Raw genomic sequence first — 23284 nt, 5'->3', positions numbered from 1 at the left:
AATGATCGGTTGGCAGATTGAAAACAAACAGAAGAATGTGCTTCTTCACACGTCAGGCACGGAGCTGTCGGTCTGGCTGCAGACATGGTAGATGCCAAAAAGCGCCTCATTGTAGAAAACACCAAAAGCTGCATGATGAAGAGATCCTGAAAAGCTGAACTATGAAGAACTCCTCATGGACGACAATGAAGAATACACCAGAAGCTGCATGCAGAAGCACTCCTCGGGACCTGGAAGGAGAAAAAAAACACCAAATGTTAGAAGACGAAGCACTTCTCAGGGACTGGAAGGTGAAAACACCACCAACATTGGCATGATGAAGCTCTCCTCAGGGAAAACATGGTGAAGAACACCAAAGGCTGGATGGTGCAGAACTCCTCAAGGGCCGCAATGAAGAAAATACCAAATGCTGCTCGACAAAGCAATCCTCAACGGCTGAAGTGAAGAGAAGCAGAAAAGCTGCATGATGAAGAACTCCTCAGGACCACAGTGAAGAACACACCAAAAGCCGCACGCAGAAGCACACTTCAGGGGCCACAGGGAGAAGAAACCCCAAAAAGCTCCATGAAGCATTTCTCCTCAAGCGCCACAGTGAAGAAAACACGACGAGGTGAACATAGTGAAGCCCTCCTCAGGGGAAACGTGGTGTGGGGAAAACCCCCAAAAGCTGCACGATGAAGAGCTCCTCAGCGACGTAGTGAAGAAAACACCAAAAGCTGCTCAAGAAGGCACTCCTCAGAAGCTGCAGTGGAGAAACACCAAAAGCTGGACGATGAAGCTCTCCTAAAGTGGAAACGTGGATTCCAAGAAGCTGAACGATGAAGAACTCGTCATGCATGGGCCGCAATGAAGAATACGCCAGTAGCCGCACGCAGAAGTACTCCTCAGGGCCTAGAATGAGAAAAAAAAAACACCAAATGTTAGAAGATGAAGCACTTCTCAGGGGCTGGAAGGTGAAAACCACACCAAAAGCGGCATGATGAAGCTCTCATCAAGGAAGACATGGTGAGGAGAACACCAAAGGCTGGATGGTGCAGAACTCCTCAGGACCGAGTAGAAGAAAACACCACAAGCTGCACGATGAACTCCTCAGGGCCGTAGTGAAGAAAACACCAAAATCTGCACAATGATGCATTCCTCTGGAGTCTCAAAGTGAAGAGAACCCCAAAAGCTGCGCGATGAAGAACTCCTCAGGGACCACAAGGTGAAGAAAACACAAAAAGCTCCACAAAGAATTACTCCTCAAGCGCCACGGTGAAGAAGATGCAAAAAAGCTGAATGATGAAGAGCTCCTCAGGGGAAACGTGGTGTGAAGAACCCCAAAAGCTGCACAATGAAGGCATCCTCAGTGGAAACGCAGTGAAGGAAACACAACAAGCTGGACGCAGAAGCACTCCTCAAGTTGCAGTGAAGAAAACACCAAAAGCTGCTCAAGAAATCACTCCTCAGAGGCTGCAGTGGAGAACCACCAAAAGCTGAACGATGCAGAACTGCTCAGGGCTGCCGTGATAAGAACACCAAAAGCTGCACGACGACACCCTCCTGCGGGGTCACCCAGTGAAGACAACACCGAGAGCTGCACACAGGAGCACTCCTCAGGGGCCACAAGCAGCCCAAAGGCTGCGCCTCGCCTGTGCGCCACCATCGCCGGAGTGCCGCAGCCCCAGCACACCCAGCACCATGTCACCCACCCTGCCCTGTGACACCTCTGCTCCATCACAGACAGGTGCCGCCCCATTGGCCGCCTGCCTTGGTCCCTCTGGGCGCAGCCAATAGCGAGGCCGCTGGCGCTTGTTGCTAGGCAGCATGGAGCTGTGGCAGCCGATGGGCGCCAGGAGGCCGCAAGGCGGGGCTGGCCTCCCAGGGCTGAGGCCTGGCACAGTGCCTGGCAGGAGCCATGAGGCTTTCCTGACACCACCTCCAGCTCTGCCTCGCCTTGCCCCCGGCCCTCCAAGAGGCACGTTTTGGCGCTAGGAGCACGCAAACTGCTCCAGCAAGGTGGAGGCAGCATTGTGCAGGGCACACTGACATTGCCCATCAGTCAATCCTTCCTCTGTCCCCGGTGACACAGAGTACGCTGCCCGCTTAGCCGTGCTGCCCACAGACATGAAATTGGGTCCTCAGTGTCCTGAAAGGGTACAAACCAAAGCCAGTTCTGTTGACACAGCCCACAGGACTAAACTCGGTTAAACCGTGCACTGTGAGAATGCCAGTCTCTTTCTTCCTCACCCAAACTGCTCATTGCCACGTAGCTTTTGCATCAGCTTCTTGCAGAATTGGATCTTCAGTGTTCGTACAGCTCTGCAAAGCTTCTGCTCTGCAAACTTATGAGTCTGTGGACTGTGGAAGGACCAAGGCCCCACTATGCAACTCACTGGGTTCTTATCGGTGATAAGAACCAGGGGTTCTTATTGATGCAAGCCAGGTCTAGAAAGACTGCATCTTCCTCTTTTCAAGTGTTAGGGGTAATCCAAGTGTTAGAAGACTGTGGAAACACTGTATTAATGGAGCTGTTACTCCAATAGGTTAAAGAGAAGATAGAGAAATGTAGGCGTTGCGGGGCTCGTTTCACAGAATTGTAGGGGTTGGAAGGGACCTCCAGAGATCATGGGGTCCAACTCCCCTGCCAAAGCAGGTTTCCTAGAGCAGGTTGCACAAGTAGGCATCCAGACGGGGCTTGAATATCTGCAGAGAGTCCACAGCCTCCCTGGGCAGCCTGTCCCAGTGTTCCGTCACCCTCACCGTGAAGAAGTTCTTTCGCGTAGTGGTGCGGAACTTCCTGTGCTCCATTTTGCAGCCATTGCCCCTTGTCCTGTCCCCACAGACCACTGAAAAGTGGTTGGCCATATCCCTGTGTCTCCCACACCTCAGGTATTTATAGACATTGATAAGATCCCCTCTCAGTCTTCTTTTCTCCAGGCTGAACAGAGCCAGGTCTCTCAGCCTTTCCTCCTAGGGAAGATGCTCCCGTATCCTGTCTCCAGGTGAGACCTGACCAGGGCAGAGTAGAGGGGCAGCATCACCTCCCTTGACCTGCTGTCCACGCTCCTTTTAATGCGCCCCAGGATCCTGTTGGCCTTCTTAGCCACCAGGGCACACTGCTGGCTCATGGCCAACCTGTCGTCCCCCAGGTCCTTCTCGGCAGAGCTCCTCTCCAGCAGGTCGTCCCCCAGCCTGTACTGATACATGCGGTTGTTCCTTCTGTTATAAATGGAGTCTCACCTCAACCTGAATTTAGTAATATTTATAAAAGGAATATTTATCAAAGGTATAAAAGGCAAGTAAACAGCGCTGGGTGTGCGGGGAGTCTACGCTCCACCAACACGCACACACGAACATCAAGCATTCTAAATATACAGAACATTGCTTTTACAAACTAAACCCGAGTCTGCCTATACATACGTACAATCAGGAAAGGTAAAAAACAATCCTTTAAGTTCCACGACTTACTAAACTTGAGTACGCCTATACATAGGTACAATCAGAAAAGGTAACAAACAATCCTTTAAGTTCCATGACTTAACAGTCTCCGTTTTCCATTCCTTTTCTTCATTACAAACACCGGAGAATTCCAGGGCTAGTCGTGGGAGCAATATGTCTCGCTTTAAGTTGTTAAGCAACTCGGTCTTCGGGCCTTATGTATCCCGTTCTTCCCGCATCAAAGAAAAGCATATCCATCTCCTTTTCAAGACCAATAGGGCCTGGGTCAAAAGGCACGTCCAGGTCACCAGGGGGTGGAACAGCAAAGGCCTTCGATGGCTCTAGCAGCAGACTTCCTTTCTCAGCTTTGCTATCAGGATGTCATGGGAGACAGTATCAAAAGTCTTTCTAAAGTCAAAGTAGATGCACTGCTCTCTCCTCATCTATCCAGCTGGTGATGCCATCATAGAAGGTAATGAGGTTGGTCGAGCACATCTTCCCCTTGGTTAATCTATGCTGACTACTTCTCATAACCTCCTTCTCTTCCAATTGCTTGGAGATGGCATCCAGATAAAGCTGTTCCAACACCTTTCCAGGGACAGATGTGAGACTGAGTGTCCCGTAGTTTCCCAGATCCTCCTTCTTGCCCTTCTTGAACACTAGAGGGACATTGGCTATCCTCCAATCTTCAGACACCTCTCATCTTCTCCAGGACCTTTCAAAGATGATAGAGAGCAGTTCAGCAACCACCTTTGCCAACTCCCTTAGCACATGTGGATGCATCCCATCAGGACCCATGGATTTGTGTGTTTTGAGCCCACTCAGACGTTCCCGAACCACTTCCTTGTCAACAAGGGGGGAGATCTCCACTTCCCAGACTCTTTCTCCTCCCTCCAGGGTTGAGGAGTCCCAGGAGGGAATCCTTGAAGCAAAGACTGAAGCAAAGAAAGCATTCAGTATCTCTGCCTTCTCAGCGCCTCCCATTACCAGGACACCCTCCTTGTTCAGCAAGGGACCCACATTATCCCTAGTCTTCCTTTTACTGTTTATATACTTAACAAAAAAAAACCTTTTTATTATCTTTTATCTCTTTTGCAAGCCTCATCTCTAGGTGGGCTTTAGCCTTCCTTGTCGCATCCCTGCAGGCCCTGACAACACTTCTATACTCCTCCCAAGAGGACAGGCCCTTTTTCCACATTTCATAAACCTTCTTCTTCCTTTTGATCTTATTGATGAGCTCCTTGCTCATCCACACAGGTTTCCTGTCCCCCTTTCCCAATTTCCTACTCTTAGGGATGCACCGATCCTGAGCTTGGAAGAAGTGCTGTTTAAATGTAGCCCAGCTCTCACATGCACCCTTGCTTTCTAGCAACCTAGCCCATGAGATATACTCACAAGCAGGTCCCAGAAGAGGTCAAAGTTGGCTGTCTGAAAGTCCAGGGTTGCAATCCTGCTTTTAGCCTTACTTCTTCCACCAAGTTCCATCTTGAACTCCACCATCTCAAGGTTTCTGCATCCCAAGCTGCCCCCAACCTTCACACCCCTAAAAAACCCATCCCTGTTGGTAAGAACAAGGTCCAGGAGCACCCCCCTCCTTGTCAACTTAGTCTTCAACGCATTGTAGGAACACTTTGGACTGGGCGTGCCTGGCTGAGTTGCTTACCCAACAGATGTCTGGAAAATTGAAGTCCCCCATGAGAACCAGTGCCCATGATCCTGAGGCTACTACCAGCTGCTTGTAGAAGGCCTCGTTGACCTCCTCCTCCTGATCTGGTGACCTGTAGTATACCCTCACAACAGTGTCCCCCATACCAGCCCACCCCTTAATTCTCACCCACAAGCTCTTCACTTGTCCATCACCCTTTCCCAGGTGGAGCTGGGTAAATCTCAACAGATTCTGTTTGTGAACTGTAGGATTAAATGGACATGGACTGTGTTCAGATGCAGTATATGTATCAGCACTTTTGCATATCCTATTAACATTTTACTCAGTAAAAACTTATTTGGGCAATATGGTGAGTTATTTTTGGGTATAGTATTGAATTTCTTTATATTCATGGGCTGTATGTAATTAAAAATACAAAATGACTTAGAAGGGAACATGTTTGCATAAAGAACCCAATAAATGGATTTTTTTAAACCTTGTTTTTACCTCATGGTTAATGAATAAGTGCCTTCATATCTGACATGATTAGAACAAGCTGCCTTTTTGCCAGTGAGTGTATGCTAGAAATCTTTACCAAATATTTTCTAGATTTGATGCTGCCTGTAAAGTCTCTTCCCTCCACAAGATAAAGAAAAATCAATGAAGCATACAATGAGATCAGAAAAGGCTATGATAAAATTCCTATATTTTGGGCAAACCCTTACATTTGCCCTAGGAATTTCCCACTTTGTGTTATTTCTAGTGTTTTGCTATTTCATAACTTATTACCTGTATTCCTCTGTTACAGGTCTGGGTGAATCCCCAGCTCCTTATTAGAAAGCAAGCAAACAAAAAGCAATAGAATTTTGTATTATTTCTGCAAGATACCTGGATATCCTTTCCTTTAATATGACCACAAAACTACACCCATAATCTTCAATAATCTATATGCTTTGATGACTAGAACTACTAGAAAAATACATTTAGGTAGTAAACTTAAATTTTCCACGTCTAATTCAAATTACTTTGAGCATCAGGCTTCTGTAAGATTAGGATAAATTACCTACCTTGCTTTAAGTGACCCTGGCAATAATTATTCCAACCTCAAAAAATCCATTATCAGCTTTTAATCCATGTTGAAGATAAAGAGCATATAACTGAATGTTGTGCTAAGACATTTTGTACAATCTTTTTGTCTGGACCTCTGCAGAGCTTGCTGGTGATAGCTTGTTTGTTTGTTTGTTTGTTTTTGTACTATTGTATTGTATTGTACTAATGCATTTAAGAACGACACTTTTATTTCTTGTACAGTATATGAACTTATTTGAAGATTCTTTCCCTCTGCATTTCTGTAAAGCACAGTTAAAGCTATATGTAAGCTAAGCCAGAAGACTTTCTGTGTCTGGTGGTGTCAAAAGATGAGCAGAGAATTTTATGGAAGGCTGAAGGGGTGCCACAACTCCTGCTTCTAATGTAATTCAGCACAGAGTGTTTTGTTATTATGATATTTAACTGCAATTAGTAGTATATGCTTCAGTAGTCTATATTATCAATATTGTTTCGTATAGAGTATCTATAAGATTATATAGTCTGCTGTTTACATGTTATGTTGATAACAAAAGCAATGAGACAAGGACCGAGATCTTTGTATTTATTTAGTTACTATCCTGAAAGTCTCCTCCTTCACACTGAGGAAGATTTTCTGTCACATCTTTTGGCTGTGTTTGACATTTAAACATTGGAAAGAAATTGGTTGCATTGAGAGCAGAGTGAGAACATTTGGGGATGATATTGACACATACAGAAGTCATGGCCACTTGCATTTCTTCTTTTTCTATGACATCTGGTATTTTCATTTTATAGGCTTTTTTGCCTCTCTTCTGAGGGAGGTACAGTTTGATTTGTAGAGGTGCCCACTATCTTCTGATTGACTGCAGCATGCAATATCCTAGCCGCAGTCAGGCAGTGCAGGGGGAAGCATGGGGAATAAGGGCAGGAGAAGATTTGGGACATGCAGTTCTCAGTGCATTAACACTGCTTGAGAAACTATTAGTAACTGAGCATGAGGCGGATTTGGCTTCAATTCAGTTGCAAATGCCTGTCAACAATAAGAACTAAGCCACCTCTCTGCACCTTGCTTGGCACAAGTAGAACATTTCTGTGAGCTGGCACTGCAGGTCTCGCAATGCCCCCCCGTGCAAATGGAACTGTTGTCCCTGACTCTGGTCATTTCTGTGCTGACATGCTGTTACAGAAAGGAAACGATGACCAAAAAATGATTTCTTTTCCCTTCTTTTCTTCTGGCTAGTGGGCCGACAAATCAATTATTCCCACAGCTCTAATTACAGTTCACAGAATGTATATTTTTCAGAAAATAAAGTTCTTGCCTCAGCCATCAGTTCCCTTTGGGCTTAGCCTTTCAAAGTGAAATTGCAGTTGTTTGTTCTCTCAAAGCTTTCAAGTTGTTCACCAAAGTATGAAATGACTGGAAAGCAGTAATGAATAAAGGAGCCTTCTGGCTTTTACTCAGTCCACTGACATAAAGAAATTTTGGTTCCTGTGTAATTGCTGTACATAATTACAAAAATGAGGTTTCACTTCTTTGTTGGGTTGCTCAGCTTTAGAGCTCATTTCCCGGATGCAGCCATACAGCAGGCTGGATGCTGTGCTTGGTAGAACAGGGATGCTGCTGGAATATCTTGTTTTCCAAAGCAGAGAGGAAATCTAGCTCTTTGGTGCCTGTGTAGCGAGATCAGCCTGTCCTTGGCATGAGGCACAACCCAGTTGGAGCATTACTTGCAGCAGGGCTGTCAGCAGGGCAGAGGGCCCCTGAACTTGTTTCCTGGGCTGAGCTATGAGGAGGTGGCAGGAGAAAGCACCATGGTGAATCTTCACTGCACAGAGACTCCAGGGTCTGTTGTGGGCAGGAGAGGCAGCCATGGTGCAAGCAACGCTGGAGTGCACCGTGGCTGTTTCTGTTAATAGCCCCCTTTTCCAGTCTTCTTGGTTAAAAGTTTCTAGAACGCTGTCACAAATAATTAGGATTCAAATGTTGATAGTGGCTTCCACTTAATTAGTTCTGTAAATGCTTTTTAAAGAGATGACTGATGGGATATTTTCCAAACACAAAGAGGAGCGAGGAAGAGCGTCCCTAACCTGGAGTGGAGCCTTGCTGCAGGCCTCACCTGTGTGGGGCTGCAGCCCAGAGCAGCAGCAGCGGCTGGGGGCTGGAGGAGGTGTCCAAGGCCACGGTCAGGGCCTGGCCACAAGCGAGTTCCCTGTTGCTCCTGGAAGTGTTCATCCGTTAAAGTACATCCCAGTGTATCTGGTGGTATACCCAAAACTCAGCTGTGTGTGTGGAAGGGTAGGCTGAGCCTTAATTACTGTTGCTACTTAAACAAGTCAAACGTCACTACAATTACATGTGGAGAGAAGGGTGGGAATTCGTTGTCCACCACACAGCTGATTTTGTATACAGCATTTGTACTAACAAAGGATTCATATTTTCTATCACATATGCTTCTCAAGATAAATTTTATTTATTTATTTATTTATTAAGAATGTGGATATCTCACTGTATAGTTTCTGTACCTGTAACTGTCTTTCTACTGTTTCTGTGGTGTGTGTGTGTTTGTGTGCTCTAATGAAGAAGCATCAGTTTAGAAAGCACTCTTATTATTTCATAACTTTTCTTCTGCCATGTTTTTGAGGTAATTGTAATATAACTAGCTACCTAGCAATCATTAATTTCAATGACTCTGGGATGTTGCAATCTTCTCCATCTTTTTCTTATAGGTAAATACAGACAGATGTTACAATAACCTTTCTATATTTATGAGCAGTCCTGCCAATACCCTCAAAATCAGAGTTGGCTGATCTAAGTTAGCAACATCTCTTAATGACTTTGTAAAATGCAATAAAATTTGTGCTGAGTACTGAAAAATAAAGGTAATCATCACAGGTATTTCAAATTGATTTAGATAAGAGAGAGTAAGTTTGAAAATGCACAAAGGAATTTAGCAACATGGGTATGCAGTATTATTAAGAAAATAACTGTCATTGTATATGCACAGGTAAATGCCAGTGCAATTCTTTTTCTAAAAAGACATGTGAAAATAAAAGCTTTTATAAATGTTCTTTGGCTGCTGTACCATTTTCCCGCTAAGTAGTTTTTTGATTAGATTTATTGAGTTAGATATTGGGACTGTAGTTTATTTAACCCTGCTGATCTAATATATTTGCATTTCTCCATTCTCCCTATTTGACTATCTCAGGCAACCTCATGGGCATTAATAAATTAAACTCCATAACCCTGAAACTGTTAACAAGGGATTAGTATTCCTGTTTTATTACTGTAGGCTGAAATTAGAGCAAGGAGAGGAAGTGTGTGTTGCAGTTGGTAATCAAACATTTATTGTGTTTCTGGAAGGTATTTGCAGACTTTGATGAGAGTGCTGAACAAATATAGATACAGTAGAGTGGGGAAATTTAGTGGCTTAATAATGACTGAACATTAAGAGAGTGACAGAACCAGGGATAGAATTTAGAAATTCTGACTCAGGTTGGCTGTGTTTAAACTTTTTGTTGGTTTGGGACATTATTCTTATTAGTAAATCAGGTGTTAATCTCTGGGTAGCAACGTGCAACCAAGGAATTCTCTTTTTGATTAAAATCCATTAAGAAAGATTGTTGGGAAGATGTAGAAACAAATCTTCTCTGACAGCCTTTTAGTACTAAATTCTTGAATGCATATGTAAAAAGAAAATGAGATTATGACTTCCCATGGAAATTGTTTGGATCCCTAAGTGATATGGATATATGTTATCTTAAATTCTGTGGTACTATATGTGTTAAGGTCATTAATACCCCTCCTCTGTATGTACTGACATTTTTGTACAGTTCTGGTGTAGTATCGTCTTGCAGGTAATTTGTAACCAGAACCTTGGGTAAATAAATGGGCTGTTTTTTTCTGATAACAGATGCTCAGTTGTGTTGAGTTATTAGCACTGACCTGCCTTATGCTATGGAAATCCTCAACTCTGTTTATGCACAGTGAAGTATAACTCCCTTATCTGACTAGTGCAGATTTAGCCAGGAGAATAATGATACGCTTCTGTAAAATAGCCTTTTTTTCTTTCCTTTTAGAAAGGTCTGTCTTTTGATATTTAGAAGTCTCATTTTATTAATGTTTATGCCCACAGTCTATTTTGTGCGCTACATAGGTGAGGAGGGTTGAGAAGACACACAGGTATGGTTACCATATATTCATGGGACAGGTCCACTGGAATTCATGTTGCTGCATCCATTACAAAACCTAGGAATCTGATTGAGAAAGACATGGCTTAGTATGCAGATAAACCTTGCAACCATATGCAAAGAGCTCCTGTGTTCACAGAGAACGTCACTCAGAATGTCCCATCCATTTTAACAGCAGGACTGCAGTCTGTCTGCAGCCTGGCTAACATCAGGAAGGGTTCAGGACTGTCACAGAATGTCATTTCCTTGGTAATAAATGAATACATTGGATCATCCAGGCAGACAAGCCTCAGCACCGGAGGCTTAGGAAGTCTTCCCTACCAGTCATATAAAATAAATATGGTTTATATTATACAAGGCACTTCTTCCTCCCATGTACACAGTTGCCTTCAGTTGCAGATGCAGAACTATTTACATTAAAAAGAAAATGACAACAACAACCAAATAAAACCCTTAAGTATAAAACTACTAAGGACCTATACTATACACCTATAATTGTGATGGTTGCAAGATACCTGAACTGCTTAGCCGGTTACATAGCATTTATACACCTCTACATCTCTCCAAGTCAGGCCCTTGCTCACTTGGTTGCCCATTCTATTTCTTGTTGCTTGGCAATAGAAATAATTGTCTTTTGCTACCTCACAGAGTGACTACAAGGGAAAATAGATCAAAATGTTGTGCTGTCATTCTTCAGTAGCTTTGCAAGCATTTTGATTATAGGAATAATTCAGAAGCATAACACCTGCTAGCTGCACTGCAGTGTTCTTTTTTGGCCTTATTGAGGGTTAAGGCTTTGTAATAATACACCTCAAAAGAGACCGCCACAACTTTTCAACACAGCAAGTGATTCCACTTTCTTGCCAGATCTAGTGCAGAACTGTTGCTGTTCATGCTTACTGATGTGCTGACAAAGAGTCTACTGTACTTTGAAGGCATTCTTATTTTTAGTTTTTCATGGTAGGATATGCTTTTCTTCTTTATAAAAAGCACAGTGTATATACTGATATTCTCCCTGCTTATGTTTGATGAATGATATCACTGGAAAAGTAGTGTTGCTTATGTTAGTTTTTATATGAAATTTGAATGTACATGTGATAATGGCTTCTTTTTTTAAATGCTTTTAATTGATGACAAAAGAGAATCCTGTCAACTGTCTTTAAATTGACTTAGTAAAACAAAGCAATGTGGTAAACCTTAATTTAGTGGAAAAATAAGAATAAAATATATTTGAAAAGGGATAAATCTCTGTGTCACCTAAACAGACATTCCTGAGCTTTTGCCATCTACCTGACTACACAGTAGTTTTTCATGTCTGTTCACAGTAAATACTTGTGTTCTAAAAATAAGCTGTAAGTAAAGATTATCACTGATTTAATATCACATCATTCTTCCTAGTCATGAATCAGATTGGTAAGAGAACCAGTATTTCACTCCAGAAATTCTGTAAGGACGTTCTATGTCAGTCACTTGAAATTTTTCTGTGAATAACATTAATTAATATATAAGGATTTATATGCTTATCAACTTATGATAAGGGTATTTTTTTACAAAAAATGAGAATAAAAAAAAAATCCAAACACAATATGGTGAAAATTGAAAAAGTGCTTTAAAGAATAAGCACTTTTCTAATTTCCAATAAGCACAATTTCTAAATACGCTTACTCAAGAAATGGTTATCTTGTAAACTTCACAGATGATCTTTGGCATTAAAAAAATAAAAGGCAAACAAAAAACCCAAACTGACAATGACTACCACTGGTAGCCATGAAGGGGATATAATTTTTTGTATCAGTGCAACAGTCAATGGTCCAGAATACATCATCTATTGAGCTGGAAACAATTAACTACAAAGTTCATAATGTTCCAAATTATGCTATAATACTGCAAGGCATAGTGACATGCAAATGTCACTAAACAAATTAAATAATTACTCAGGTATGCAAAAACAATACTATTTTTAGAAAGAAGGCTTCACCTCAGGCCCTAATAATTACAGTGTTCTGTATCAAGTTGCTCTGGAAAGTAATGTCTGAGACTCTAATGGTTTTCTTATTAACAAAATTGAATTAATTATCTATAGGCTCTGCAAAGCATTAGGTAAATGTAAAGTTCTAGGGAGTTAGAACAATCTTAAGGAAAAAAGGTTGTTCTGAAAAAAAAAAAAACAATAATCTTAGCTTAGAACAATAAAATAGCAAAACTGTTGAAAATTGAGTCAAATATACATGTACACAAGTAGCAGAACTGTTAAAAATTGAGTCAGATATACATGTACGCAAGTCTACAGAAACTGCATTGGTTCTGCAGAATGCTCTGTATTGCTTCTTTTGATAGCTTTTCTCTTGTAGTCCTATCATTACAGATTATCCTATCTGTTAGTAGTAGTCCTATCTGTTATGATATTTTAAAGCTTCTAATGAAAAAAATAATGTGTAGTGTCAGGTGAGTAATTCGGAAGAGTTTCAGAAAAGTTCAGTGTGGTGAAATGGAATATTAGTGGTTTTTGTTTGTTTGTTTGTTTTTTAAACTTAGTCTTAGAATTTAGAAATAGTTGTATGTCCTCTAGTCTGAGAACAAAAGTATCACGTAACTTGTCCAACAATCTAGGTTTTATGAGGCTAGATGAGAAATCTCAAGTCATATAAATTAAGAGAAAACACAAACAGTTCTGGTAATTATATTTTTAATTTTTCTTCTCTTTATTTCTACAGCTTCTTTAGTAAGTACAGTGAAATCTGGAGTCACAAAGACACAAAGGTCAGGTCTACACACCTGGATAATCTGTAATGTCTGTCTAGACTGGTCAAAAGCTGGGACACTCAGCAGTTCCTCCCTTGCAGAGAGCTTTGAGAAAACATCTCAGGGTTATAAATGGATTGTTGCCCAATATTGATGAAAATACTGTTCCATTTTAATTTCCAGTCCTGCAGCCATTGACAGCTGTATTTAGTGATAAACATGTGACAAATGTCATTAGCTTAAGTGCAAATATTTGTGTTTAAGATGAAGTCCAAGCCAGAGTAATTGTAAGATCAAGGCTTTATAGAAATACATTTTAAAAAATTATATATATATATACATAATATTATGTAAATTATATTATATCATATATTATATATAAATACATATAATATAAATAATATATATTACATATATGGTATAATATAATACTTTATGTATTATATTATAATATATATAATGTAATATATATATATATACATATTATATAAATAAAACCTGAGATTTCCCTGGTAATCTGAATTGCTTCAAAGCTGATCAGATACTCTGGGAGCAATTTTACAAACAGTCAAAGATACTGTTTACTTCATATTTAAATTGTGTTGCATATCTGGGGGGGGGAGGGGGGAGGAATAAAAATGCCTCTTTAGATTTCATTTTATTGCTAAAATTGTTTGAAGTGGGGTTTTGACAAATGGAAACTGTCACACAGAGAGTACTTTATAGACTTCAGCATTAGCCTCTTAATAAAACCTGTAAGCACTGTTCACTCTTATGTATATAACATTGTTTTGAATTTTTCTTGAAACCTCTCTGCACAGCTGTTAAGATTGATTTGGGGCCGGATGCAAGCCCGTAATGTTATCCTGTATGTTAGCAGCAAAGTAATGCTAAGCTAGGGCTACTGTATGTGGCCTGGAAGTTCTCAGTTATCTTGAAGTCTGTGCACTCTACAGTGTGTAGCCACTGAAGTCAACAATACCAAACTCAATTTTTCACCAGAAATAGGGTTATTGCATAACTAAATTGTTGGTATCATCCATCCCATGCAAAAATGAAGCAAAACAAATGTCCATGCATCAAATTCCATGCTTAATCAATGTTACAAAATTCTCCAGGGCAGGAAACCAGAATCTGCTGTAAAGCATGGGCATGGATGTGTGTACAGAGGTGAAGGGGCAAAATTGATGCAAACTCTAACCACACTGTTATCTGGAAAGCTGGGATGCAGATTTAGATTTAGAAGGGCAGATGCTGTTTCACTTTTTTTTTTTTTTTTGGACTGTGCAATGTTTGTCCACAGCCATTGCTACCAGGATTTTAGTGCATACCAGTGCAGTCTGTGTATCTCTCCACTGGGCTCTGTTAACTCATCTACCAGTTAAGTGGCAGTCTGGATGTCATGCTGCAAAAATACTACATTTAGTATCTGATTGTGCAGGTTTTGGGGGGACCTTCTTTGATCCTTGGGACATTTTATTGCAATACCTTGAAATACCTCTTCTGACAGTAGGATATAAAACATGCAAAAGATTTGGTTTTGTTTACTACAAGGATAGTCAGCCTACTCTTTTATCCCATGTTGTGATGAGGATCATATAAAACTCTGGTACTGATGCTATCTTGGCAGTGAGGCTGAATAAAAAGGTTTCCTTGTGTTTACTGACAGATTTTTAAACTTTGGTAAGCTGTTGCCTATATATAAAGTTGAAACGGAACTAATAGAAAAAATACATATATATTAGGCAGTTACAGGTTTGCATACTGTGCTGAGACTTATATGTGGGACGCATTTGTTGCTACTGGTTTTTAATGCATTTTCAATCCTTTTTTTTCTCTGTCGAATAAAACAGATGTCTTCATTTTATATGTATTATATTTATTCTTTAAATGAGACATCATTTGGGAGATCTGTCTTTTATGTGTATCAAAACTGCTTTGAATATATAAAACAAAAGATAAATATTTCTCTTGGCTACTAACTCACAATAATATCAAGGTCAGAAAATCTTCATATATTTTCCCGTCCATATCCTGATTTGAATTACAGTTCCAATTGTTTGTTCATAACATGTCCTCTAGGTACTTACAGTGAAGCTTGAATTTGAGTGTATGATGAAGAAATATATGGAAGTGAATGCAGAATTTATGTCAATTGTCTTCAGAATAGTTACCTTCCCAGAAGCACTGAATTGGATGCTGGGCTTCTTAATTATTAAAAAAAGTGCTGTCTGTGCTGAGAGTTCTTAAATTAGTGCTCCCTAAATTGAGCTTTTTTAACTGATGTAAAGAATGTATTGCTGGATCCAGCCTTTAAAGCAAGCCCGAAGGATTTAATCATATATATTTTCAAACTGGTAATGTTGTGATTGTAACGACCTCAAAATAATGCAGTGAGTTTCAGGAGAGCTGGAACATTGCAGACACAAGGGGATGTGTTTCACGTGTTTCAGCCTCAAATTCCTAGAATAGAAATATATTCCATTCCATGAAAAAGAAGTTTTTGCTTGATCTCACTTCATAGAAACCAGTCTTTCTGCAAGAGACTATTACTGGGGTATCTCAGAATCAGTCTGTCACTCTGTCTTGTTGAGGTCCTGGATCACAATCCACTCATTTACTACATCTCCCATTTAAGAATACATGTTGGGGCTTTCATCTGGGGTTTATTTATTAGATCTCTTCTTAGATTCCACAGGACAACATGGTCTTCCATTCTAAGGTTATTTTAACTATTGATTTTTGGAATGTCTATTGGTAAACATTTAGGATTTCTACAACAAATCCACATGGTGAAGCAGAATAAATCCTTTGACCTTAGTTGGAAATTATGATTGTATGGCAGCCTTCTCCACCTTCCATCTCTGATCTGATGTGGAGAAAAAAAAAACAAACAAACAAAAAATAAAATCAAACATGAGTTTAAAGATATGGCTGAAGTAGACGAATGTGTCATTGTGATGGCTATTGACATCAAGGGGTGAATTTAAGGTGTTTTTTTGTTTTGTTTTGTTTTTGTTTTCTTATATCAGATGCTTTGCTTGTTTTAGCTAATAGCTAATAGCTAATTTGATAGCAGGCAAGGAACTGGCAAGTACAGCTACATATGTTGAGTATAATTCTAATGCCAGATTAATTATGGTAGGAAAAACTTGCATATGACTATAAAGCATGCTGAATATTGATGCTGCTTAGAGCATTTTCCCTATAGAAACTAAATGAGCACTGCAGCTGGCATATCATACTGTAAATTAATTTAAGGTATAATTTGTGAAACACTTTCAGATAATTATTTCGTCTAAATTAGCATGTTTGCAAAGCATTAATTTTACTATCCATGAGGGAAAAGTATGCAAAGATACAATATTTAGCTATATATACTGAATCTTCATTTGTTTTGTCTTTTATATTTTTTAAATACCTAATGAAAAAATTATACTGTGTATATTATTCTAAAAGAAAACCAGTTATTTAAAATACCTTAAAATAAATATGTGATATTTCAGAAAATGTGCTTTTATAGTGCTGCTTCCTGTATTGTTGGTTCTGCTCTTTTGTCAGTATCAACTTGCTAATGTAGACGTACGGGTGTATTTATATATTTTATTAAATGGCCAGTAGGACCACGTAGCAAACATTGTTTGAATCTTTTAAAATTCATATTGTTTTCTTGTTTTTTTTTTTTTTTTTTTTTTTTTTTTTTTTTTTTTTTTTGTTTTTTTTTTACTTGACAAATAGAGGTTGCATATTTTTTGAGTAAGCTCGTTGCTGCCTATTTATGTGCTGAGTCTGTGAAGTGCTTGTGTGTGACTTCTGCAAAATGTCCCCACTGGACACATTTGATTAAATCATACTAACTTGACCTTTTGGCAGGCACTCTGATTCAGATGGCCTACTTAGAGCTTGTTTTGAAACTAAATCTAGAAACTACTCCATCTTCTCTCATCCTAATTGTGTTCATTAAAGTGATAGATTGTCAAGGAAGACACAAAAAGAAAAGATTTTGCTTTCTGAAACTGTACCAGCTAAAGCAGTTATATCCCTAAACAGAATATGGGATTACTATCTCCCAGGGAACACATCACTTAAAAATTGGTTTAAATGTAAAACTAGTGAGATCTCTCTCTCTCTCTCTCTTTTTTTTTTTTTTTTTTTTTTTTTTTTCCTCTTACCTGCTCTTAACATCCAATCTGATGCTCTTTGAAGTCTTTCTATTGATTTAATAGGCTCAGACCCTTGCTCTCTTAGCAAATGTCATTGTATGGTCTGGGTCACAAATGGTAGTCAAGAGGCTCCTCACCTCCACAGGTGATTCTCTACTCCCTTTTGTGCCTGGATTATTCACATTAGTTGGAATTCTGGATTTAGGAATCTGCTCATCCCTCCGTGATACTGCTGTCCTTTGTCAGATCTTCTGGACCCCTACTTTTACAGAATTGGCTTCAGCAATTTGTTATATCTGGCTACCATCTACTGGTCTGCTCAAAATAGGTCTAGCCAGGAACTGAAGTTGTGGAAAATCTCAGAAAGAACAAACCAATGTTTAGGATTAATATTCAAGTAAAATTAATCTCTCAAATCATTGAATAGAATCTCAGAAAACAGAAGTTAAGGCTCAACCTTTTCATCATCACAGCTGTTTCATCCTGACAAAGGGTTAAAATGCCACAGCTCTTCTCTGGGTGCAATTTATTGGGTCATCTTAGTTTTTGGTTAGTGCTGGGCCCTTGCATATCCTCTCTGCAATGCCCACAAAGTTCCCTGGCATCTGGGCTGTGGACGACGAGATTCTTATCAGCATTGCTGTTCCCCACAGGGTCTGTGCTTGCACCTGGGAAAATCATGAAGAGTCGCAAAGAACTGGATGTCTATGCTGCTAGCGAAGTAGGGCTGTAGGTTCACATTAGGGGGACTGACTGTGTGTCCTGGTTTCAGTTAGAACAGAATTAATTTTCTTCCTAGTAGCTGGTGGAATGCTGTGTTTTGGCTTAGGATGAGAAGAGTGCTGATAACACCCCGATGTTTTAATTGTTGCAGAGCAGTGCTTATACCAAGCCAAGGACACCTCAGACTTTTGCTCTGTCCTGCCAACAGGCAGGCTGGGGGTGCAGCAAGAGCTGGGAGGGGACAGACCCAGGACAGGTGACCCGAACTAGCCAAAGGGGTATTCCATACCATCTGGGGTCATGCTAAACAATATATAGGGGTGGCTAGCCGGGGGGAGGGGGCCGGACTGCTCGGGGTTAAGCTGGGCATCGGTCAGCGGGTGGTGAGCAATTGCATTGTGCATCACTTGTTTGTACATATTACTATTACTTTCCTATTATCACCATTGTAACATTATTGTTATTATTGTTATTATTATTTTCCTGTCTTATTAAACTGTCTTTATCTCAACTCACGGGCTTCACTTTCCATTTCTCTCCCCCGTCCCAGAGAGGGAGGGGGGAGGGTGAGCGAACGGCTGCGTGTTATTTAGCTGCCAGCTGGGTTAAACCACGACACTGTGAAACTCAGAATAATTCATTTTTAAATCTTGTTGTGACAGTGCTTATTTTTTTCCCTGTGCTCTTCTGGCCCAGTGGGGAAAACTTACTGCTATCTAGGAGAGAAATGCAAGAGTAGATTCACTTGGGCCCCAGCTGAATTCTTCATTATTTGTTCATGGTGGACTGTTCAGTACTGTGTCCCTTCACCTACAGGCATCTGTGCTTAGAGAGTCCGTGCGTATGTATTTATGTATATGTGAGTAAAGAGTGCATGTGTATATCTTTTATGCAAGTCTTTCCACACTGTCTGGAGACTGTGTAGCATTTTGTGCAATGTTCTAATCTGAAATGCCAGAAAATGCATTTTGGCTCTTGGCCCAGGTGTCCAGCTAGTATGGAATAATTTGGGTTTTGTATCAGTCTGCCTGGGCTATAGGTCTGGGCTCTTCTGGTTCTTGAATGACAGTATTAGTCATTTTAAATTCCCCATTTTAAATTCCTGCTAGATTAATGAGACATCGTTCAGCTATTAGAAATTCCCGTGAAATTGCATTGGTGGTCAAAGAACTGACATAAATTGCTTGCATGCTTTAGCTCAGCACACTGCATTTCTGTCTGACAGAAAGGAACACTGGGTCAAACCCTGCCTTCTATCCCTAGATATAAGTGGCCATGCAGGAGGCTCAGCTAACTTCCCTCAGGGTCTCCAGACTCAGCTGAATTGCCTAGGGGTCTCCAGACCTAATGCAGTTAAATTTTTGTACAGCCTTATGCTAATGTGGGAACAAATGGAAACATTACACAGGTAAGATGTAAATGTTGTTATGGCATGACCTTTTTTTTTTTTTTTTTTTTTTTTTGTGACTCTGAGTGCAGCAGACATGGTAGATGGGGCTGTCAAAGCAAATTGGCAGAAGGGCTCAGGTGTGCTCTAGTTGTATCAGCAGAGAGCCTCCCATGTTGGCTCCATTACAGCTACAGTTACTGAGGACACTGTCATTTAAACCGTTGGCGTGCATCTAATATTTCTCACAGCAGGGAAACTGGGTATGATGGACAGAAGCAGAAAATATCAGCCATAGTCAGGTTAATACTCAGCTAAATGCAAATGGGAGGCAAACAACTAAAACAGACAGAACAAATCTTCTGCTGGATCAGGCTGGTGATCCTCCAGTAAGTTCAGTGGAGCCACATTAATTTGTGCAAATTGCAGTTCTCATTCAGTTAGTAAGAATTTTTAAATAGAATTCCACACATCTGAAAAATAAGTATTAGTCTTTTCTTTCATAGTGGCTATGCTCATTGAGTTGTACATAAGTACAACATTGATTCTTTCAAGGATACCACCTGTTCAAGGTGTGGCTGTGTGTATGATTAGAGGCAAGAATATACCAAGGCATCAGGCCAGTCAGTAAAGCTTTTGTTGACTTCAATGTTAACCATTTCTGAAGGTGAAGTGAAAAAACATGAGTCACCAGGTCCAAAGGTTTTTAAAAGAGGGGTTAGAAAAAAGGGGACTGATGGAACTACAGCCCAGTTCAAAAAAGACAGAACCGAGGGGTCAGTTCTGGCTTTTAGGGCCAGCTTCCAGAATCTGTATGAATTAAGGATTTGAAAACTTGAAAACTTTGCTCTGTTGATGTTGACAGCAACATTTCTGTGGCTTTCAGCAGAGCTAAGTTTTCACCCCAGATTTTCTGGTAAATCTTTAATATAAATGTCACGTTGATGTTGGTGTATGTTGGGACTTTATTCATTTTACCACACTGAAATAGATAATACTTATTCTTACATTGAAGGTATTGAGCTGAAATTTGGCACATAAATTTTTTCATAGCAGAATGTCCTTCTTACCAGATTTATAGTACTGCTGACTGCAGAGGTCTCAATGCAATACTTATTTTAGCATTCTATTTTTAGATCCTGTTTCAAAATCTAGGTCAGCTTGCTTGGCAAACTGATAAGAAGGATATGCTGTAAGACTAGAAGGTGTCACTCTTACAGATGATAAAGACATTGCCTTTTTCAGTCTGGTGATACCAGTTTTATTTCAGGATTAGAAACTTCTGAAAGCTTTTAGGATTTCATTTTTATATCATAAAATATTGAAAATGATGTTTCCAGAAGAATTTACTTCTATGAAGGAATTGAGCCAGTGAAGAGGACAATTGGAAAGACCAGACTCTCAAGGAATTTATGGCTGTAAATGCAAACATAATCTGTGGAAGAGAGAAAAGACTTTGCAAATCACAATGTTCATGAAATTGTCATCGTTCACTTTTTCTTACTCCTACCATGTATGACCTGCAATAAAAGGAACAGTAAGAAAAAGGAAAAGCATTTTTTGCCAAAATGTTAGCCAAAGTTTCTGTAAGGCTTGCTGAGTGCTCCAAAAGCTTTGCAGATCAGGAGGAACTGCATTATTCAGTAAACCAAATTCTACCAGCTGATTTAAAGGAATCAAAACTACTTCAGTATCAGTTGTATTTATTCAAATCAGGTAAGATTGGGTGTTGTCTCAATAAATAACATCCTTTCCTTGAGGTTAGAATTTTCAAAATTTCTTTCATCCAAACAAACATTTTGCTTTAGACAAACCCATGCCAACGGGCACAATGCAAATTTGTTTGCAGAGAGATTTATTTTTGGGGAGAAAGGATTAATTCAAATCCCAAGTATAATTTAGAGCTGCATTTTTGAGCTAAGGTGTTCTTTTTCTTTTTCTTTTTCTTTTTCTTTTTCTTTTTCTTTTTCTTTTTCTTTTTCTTTTTCTTTTTCTTTTTCTTTTTCTTTTTCTTTTTCTTTTTCTTTTTCTTTTTCTTTTTCTTTTTCTTTCTCTTTCTCTTTTTCTTTTTCTTTTTCTTTTTCTTTTTTCTTTTCTTCATGATGCAAGTCCTCAGTTCCCTTTGGACGTGACTGTTCTCTCATTATAGCTTCTTGGCTGGAAGTTGGTTGGTTGAGCTTATATCTCATGGAAAGGTTTTTAATTGACTGTGCAGGATTTGTTTATTCTCTGTGCTATTCTACTTTACTTCCTTTCAGGTTTTTATGGATCAACAGATGTTCATAAAACAGAATATTTCTTTCTAAGTGTTCTCTCTGCTTCTGCAACTCTTCCCCACTTGAACTCAACATCCTCTCTGTAACATAACAGTCATTTGCAGAAACCAACTGTGTTGTCAAATGAGGCATAAGCAGGGAGAGCAGATGAGCAGTAAAGAAGCATAGATCACATTTTCATGCAAATATACTACTAATAAGCTAAGAGAACAGCCCTTCTCTTGAAAATAAAAATGCTAGTTAGTGGAATCAGTATCTAAATGAAACCTTTTTTCTAACTTTTATAGGGGTGTCATTTGCTTTTTAATGCTACCCTGTTACATATAATTTCATTTGTTATAGGTACTGCAGCTAAAGTGTCTGATGAACCTATGGATCTATCTACACTGTCTTTCCTTCTACGCTTCCTCTCTTCCTCTCTTCCTCTCTATACTATCAATCTTAAGATTATAAATTGCCATCACAGGATAATTCAGATTGAAAGGGGGATCAGATGTTCTCTAGTTCCTCCTCCTCAGTCAGCTATGAGACCAGACCAGGTTACTGAGGACTTTATTCAGTCTGGTCTTGTAAACCAATATGGAGACCACACAGGTCTGGCTAGCTGTTCCATTACTTGATTGTCCTTGAAGTGAAGAAGCTTCTCCTTTCATATAAGGTCTGTTTTAGTTTATGTCTTAGTTTAAGGTCTGTTTTAGTTTATGTCTCTTGCCATGCACCACTGTGAAAAGCCTGGCTCTGTCCTGATAGTGTTACCTGGAAGGATGTTTTTAGGTTCTGCCAAAGCATTCTCTTCTCCAGCTCAGCTAAGCCAAGTTCCTTCAGCCTCTTCTTGTAGGGCAAATGCTCCAGTCTTGAACATCTTGGTTGGCCCTCCACTGAACTCACTCAAATTTATTGGAGTGTTACCTGTGTTTGGGGTCCAAAACATAATTACTGGCTACAGCTTGTATTTTACAAAAATAAAATTTCACTCCTGTTTCAGTGTTCTTGACTACACCTGTATAGCTCAGAATTCATCTACTCTAAGAACTAGTACTACAGCTATTATTAGATAGAAAAGGTGTTTGTTGTTTGTTGGATTTTAATATATATTGGATTTTCATTTAAGCTATGTGAAAATCATAATCTTGCTGGGTGCCAGTCCAAACAGCAGGTCCATCCATACCAGACAGGTAAAAACCTTAGTGAACTTTATATCAAATAAGATAACATAATCAGAGCATAAAACTAGTGTCAAGAAAGGAAATGCAACACATTTGTTCCCATCTGTTCATAAAAAAAGCTGGCTATATCCTACTCCGGGATATTTTCTTTCAGTGCCATTAAAAATTGTCATTATTGATCTTCTGATCTACTGATGGAAGGACTTGATTCAGTCTGAATCTGCTTTGAGAAAGTTACTTGCTGAGCTGCCTGGAAAAAAAAAGTAGTTTAACAGGGAGACAGAAAGAGTCTCTGATTCTGTTTTTCTTTCTCAGTTTCCTTGTCCTTATATCTTGCAGTTAGGTCTGATCACCTTAAGAGCTGCAGGTGCTATGGGAAAGTTCAGCAGATTGCAGTGAGGCAGTTCAAAGAATGCCAACCTTTGCATATTCCTTGCTTTCCGCACCTCCCGCTGCTAGCTCCCACTCTCTGTAGTTTTTTAATTCCTGTATGTACAAGGAACTAA

The sequence above is a fragment of the Aythya fuligula genome, chromosome 9 (genome assembly GCF_009819795.1).
Source record: "Aythya fuligula isolate bAytFul2 chromosome 9, bAytFul2.pri, whole genome shotgun sequence".
Taxonomy (NCBI): domain Eukaryota; kingdom Metazoa; phylum Chordata; class Aves; order Anseriformes; family Anatidae; genus Aythya; species Aythya fuligula.
This window is presented reverse-complemented; position numbering follows the sequence as displayed.